We start from the raw sequence: 5,031 nt of genomic DNA, 5'->3' as shown, positions 1-5,031 counted from the left end.
TTCATTCTTAACCAAGAGGCTTCCTTGCAGATGAGTGAAGAAGACCACCGGAGAGAGATATGGGAGGAGAACCTTCAGGTGATAGAAAAACATAACCATGACGCTTCCGAGGGGAATCACACCTATGAGATGGCGATGAATCAGTTCAGTGATTTGGTGAGTGGACTCTGGCTCATATCCTGGACTTCACAGCTACCTGTCTCTTTTCTTCTTCTTCTTCTTCTTCTTCTTCTTCTTCTTCTTCTTCTTCTTCAACTGCGGAAATTGACAGTGCCTGGTTATTCTCTTCTATGTACTTTTGGCTCTTTAATACCTGTGGTTCCCAAACATATTTCCGTAAGGACCATGTGAAAATTGCTGAAGGTCTCAGTGGATCACGTAATGGTTTTTGCACGCTGCTCCTTGTTCAGTATGTTGAACTTTCCAAGCCCTGGGTAACAGCTTAACAGTGCTGTACTGGGTATGTCTACTCAGAAGTTGGTCCTATTGCATTCACCCCCATGTAAGTGTATACAGGATTGCACCCTTAAGACACCAAGGAGTTCACGGCAGAGTGGGGCTGTATTTCAGCTGATGGTTTGCTGGTCCACAGTTCGATCTGTGACATGACAGGAGTTTTGAAGACAAAGTCATGGCGTTGATGTCTCTCCTTCTCAGAATCGAGAAGAGGTTGAGGAGAGTTTGAGAGGGCGCACTTCTGAGCTGGCCAGAGAAGATGAAGGCAAAGTGACCCTTTTTGAAGGATCGCTCAATCTGAGGATTCCTCCCTCCTTGGACTGGCGCAAGAAAGGCTTTGTCACCCCAGTGAAAAATCAGGTGAGTAGAACACCACGTGAGAAGCCTTAAGTGGCCAAGTTTGTTACGAAGGTGAGAATCCGTATTTGTCGTGCGCACTTCCGCTTCCAGTCTGCTGCAGTTCAGCTTCAGCCAAAGAAAGCTGTTTGCCCATCTATTAATGCAGAAGAGTTAGAAGCAACCTGGTTGGGCAGTCTTTTGTGCAACCATGTTCTGCAAGTGCAAAATGTTTTGGCAACACAAAGTGTTGTTATGCATTTTCCTTAAGCTATTGGAGACAATTCCTCTTCCATCAAAATTTGCTCTAGCAGGATGAATGGGTCGCCCCAATAGGTGTCCATTTTGTATTGCTTTTCAACACATATTCTACTTTTTTTGTGCTTTAAGCTTCCACTAAATCCTACACGGTTCATCTTGCTAATGTCAAAACTTACGCAATTAATCGCATTATCACTTTCAATCCGTTTTAATGAAAAGGAAATGTGATCTTTCAGATGAAGGGCAGTAGTAATTTAATAATAAAAATGCAGAAAATAATGCAACTGGGAGACTTAGAAACAACAACAATGAATACTACTGGTATTTATTTGCTTGTGTGGTTTCCATTCCTGACAATTGATGAAGAGGCAATGGGTGGCCATTTCCAACTCACAGAGTGTTTGTTGTGGGGGAGGAAGGGAAAGGAGAATGTTAGCTGCTTTGAGACTCCTTCGGGTAGTGATAAAGCAGGATATCAAACCCAAACTCCTCTTCTTCCTCTTCTTCTATCCAGCTATGATTCTCATCCTTCAGGGTCTCATTCACGGGTTTCTTAGCCAAGGGTTCAGCAACGTGGCTGGAGAGCGAATGACCTGAACAGAGTCTGGATCAAACTGCTTATTCCCACAGGATTATCCAACTAGCTGTTCTATTCTAACTAATTGTTTGTCCCCCACCCCCCCCCAGGGTAGCTGCAAGTCTTGCTGGGCGTTCAGCGCCGCTGGAGCCCTGGAAGCTTTGCATTTCCGTCGGACTGGCAAGCTGGTCTCGCTGAGTGTGCAAAACTTGGTGGATTGCTCCTGGCGACAGGGCAACCAAGGATGCAAAACCGGATCCTCCTCAATTGAAGCCTTCCGATATGTTTGGCAGAACAACGGCATCGCCTCATGGGATGACTACCCATATACCGGAAAGGTAAACTGTGGACAAGGCCTGCAATTCTGCAATCGTGCAGCATACTCGTGAGGCTCAACAGAACCTCCTTCCTTTTATTTCCTTTCACCATTTTCACTCCTCCTTTAAACCAGTGCTTTTTTGGTGGGGGGACGCAGGGGTACCCATGCCTGTAAACATTTTGTGAATCTGACGCAGGGGTACCCCATACCTGTAAACATTTTTGTTGACATGCTTTCTGCAAAGAAGCAAAGCCCATGCTTCCTTGCTGCCGCACTTACCACGCGGTCTGGCCTGCAGTGCGCCTGAGCCAGGCATCTCTCCTGGGAGTGGCGCGGTGGTTCGGGGCCCCGTGCCGCCCAAAATGGCAGCGTGGAGCTTGCGCCCGCCAGGTAAACTCCATGGGCAGCTTGCCCCACATAGAACATAGAAAATGTATTGGTCTGCAACTTCTTTGCAGGTTGGGAAATGTCGATACCATGCCTCTAAACGAGCTGCCACAATCAAAGGCTTCAGACGGATTCGCGAAAATGATGAGGCTGCCTTGCTCAAAGCTGTGGCCACGATTGGGCCAGTTTCTGCTTGGCTGAATGCCTCCTCCATCAAGACGTATGCTCGAGGTAAGATGCCTCATGAATAGCAAAGAGGCTGGGCGGAATCCTAAATTTGACGCTGAATATCTTTGGTCTTGCCTTGACATTTGGCGGGGGCAGCAGCAGCAAAAGTGAGTTGCCTCTCTCAGAGACAACCCTGGGGTGTACCAGTAAGGGCCCCCCAAACTTCACTGCTTTTCATGATTGATTTGTTTCCCCTCCTTCCACCCACAATTCCTCCTTTATCCAGGAACCATTCTTTCCCGCTGTGGAGGTAAGATGGAACACGTGGTCCTGGTGGTTGGCAAATTGCTGCCGAAAGGTTGAACTGAATTTAAGACTGGATAAATGTGAAACTAAGAGCTGATATGCTCCATAGTCTGCCCCCCACTTACCGTATTTTTCACTCTATAAGACGCACCAGACCACAAGAGGCACCTAGTTTTTGGAGGAGGAAAACAAGAAAAAAAATATTCTGAATCTCAGAAGCCAGAACCGCAAGAGGGATCGCTGCGCAGTGAAAGCAGCAATCCCTCTTGCTGTTCTGGCTTCTGGGATAGCTGCGCAGCCTGCATTCGCTCCATAAGACACACACACATTTCCCCTTACTTTTTAGGAGGGGAAAAGTGAGTCTTATAGAGCCAAAAATACGGTAAATGCGTCACACTATCCTGCTGTGCCCTTCTTAAAATGACCCTCTCCCCCCCCACCCTCTTCCTTCCATAGCTGGGGCACCAACTGGGGTAATGATGGATACATGTACTTGCTCAGAGGAAGAAATATGTGTGGCATTGCAAGATACGCAAATTATCCCGTGTAACCAGCTAAGGCTCCGCGGTCCCTCTTCTTCTGATCAGCTTCAGAGCAACGAATCATCAGCAATCTTCCCCTTCGCTTCTTATTTCACGGCTCTCAGATCGAGCAGAAATAACCTCCTGGAAACAGACCGCGTAGAGCAGCATCTTCTTCATTCTTCCTTTTAAGCAATAAAAAAAAATTGAGCATCTATTTGGCTGCTTTGAGTGCATATTTGCATAGAGCCAAGGCTTCTCTGCATTTGTTTGTAGGTGGTGTTCTGTTTGAGATTTTTGTTCGCACCAGCAGTCCGCACTTTGGCACTCGTACCGAGGGCCGACTGAAGCAGGGAGAGAGTTCCACTCATACAATGAGTAAACAATGTGGATGAATAGGTGGAAATAAATCAGAAATGAATTCAGTTAGGTATATGGCTTTTATAAAATTGCTTGGAGGTTTTCACTTGATGTGCTCAGTCCAGCCCCTGTCGAAAAAGGGGGAAGAGGAGGAAGCCACTATCTGATAAAGGGGGAAATGCTCTATAGGTGGTGCCGGACGCCCAGTAAAATGGGCTAACATGTACAAGAGAGGGTCCAAAATGTGTTGGAAATGTGAAGAAGAGATCGAGGGAACTTTCATACGTAGGTGGTGGCAGTGTAAATATGCCCAGAAATATTGGGGAATAGTTTTAGGTAAAGGAAAAGGGACCCCTCCCCAATAGGTCCAGTCGTGACTGACTCTGGGGTTGCGGCGCTCATCTCGCTTTACTGGCCGAGGGAGCCGGCGTACAGCTTCCGGGTCATGTGGCCAGCAGGACTAAGCCGCTTCTGGCGAACCAGAGCAGCGCACGGAAACACCGTTTACCTTCCCATTGGAGTGGTACCTATTTATCTACTTGCACTTTGACATGCTTTCAAACTGCTAGGTGGGCAGGAGTGGCCTCTCTGTGGCCCCTCTACCCCTATTCAACCTCTGAGACCCCTCTACGTTTTTCATAGCTCTGTGGCCCCTCTACCTCTTTCATACCTCTGAGACCCCTCTACCCTTTTCATAGATATGTGGCCCCTTTACCCCTTTCCTACCTCTGTGGCCCCACTACCCTTTTCATAGCTCTGTGGTCCCTCTGCCCCTTTCCCACCTCTGAGACCCCTCTACCTTTTTCATAGCTCTTTGGCCCCTCTACGCCTTTCCATAGGTCTGTGGCCCCTCTGCCCCATTCTACCTCTGTGACCCCTCCACTCCTTTCATAGCTCTGTGGCCCCACTACCCTATTCTACCTCTGAGACCCCTCTACACGTTTCATAGCTCTGTGGCCCCTTTCCTACCTCTGAGATCCCTCTACCCTTTTCATAGCTCTGTGGCCCCACTACCCTATTCTACCCCTGTGACACCTCTACCCTTTTCATAGCTCTGTGGCCCCTTTCCTACCCCTGTGACCCCTTTACCCTTTTCATATCTCTGTGGCCCCTTTCCTACCTCTGAGATCCCTCTACCCTTTTCATAGCTCTGTGGCCCTTTCCTACCTCTGTGACCCCTCTACACGTTTCATAGCTCTGTGGCCCTTTCCTACCCCTGTGACCCCTCTACACGTTTCATAGCTCTGTGGCCCCTTTTCTACCCCTGTGACCCCTCTACCCTTTTCATAGCTCTATGGCCCCCACTACCTTATTCTACCTCTGAGACGCCTCTACCCTTT

Source organism: Podarcis tiliguerta (genome assembly GCF_965153285.1).
Source record: "Podarcis tiliguerta genome assembly, chromosome: 18".
NCBI classification, from domain to species: domain Eukaryota; kingdom Metazoa; phylum Chordata; class Lepidosauria; order Squamata; family Lacertidae; genus Podarcis; species Podarcis tiliguerta.
This window is presented reverse-complemented; position numbering follows the sequence as displayed.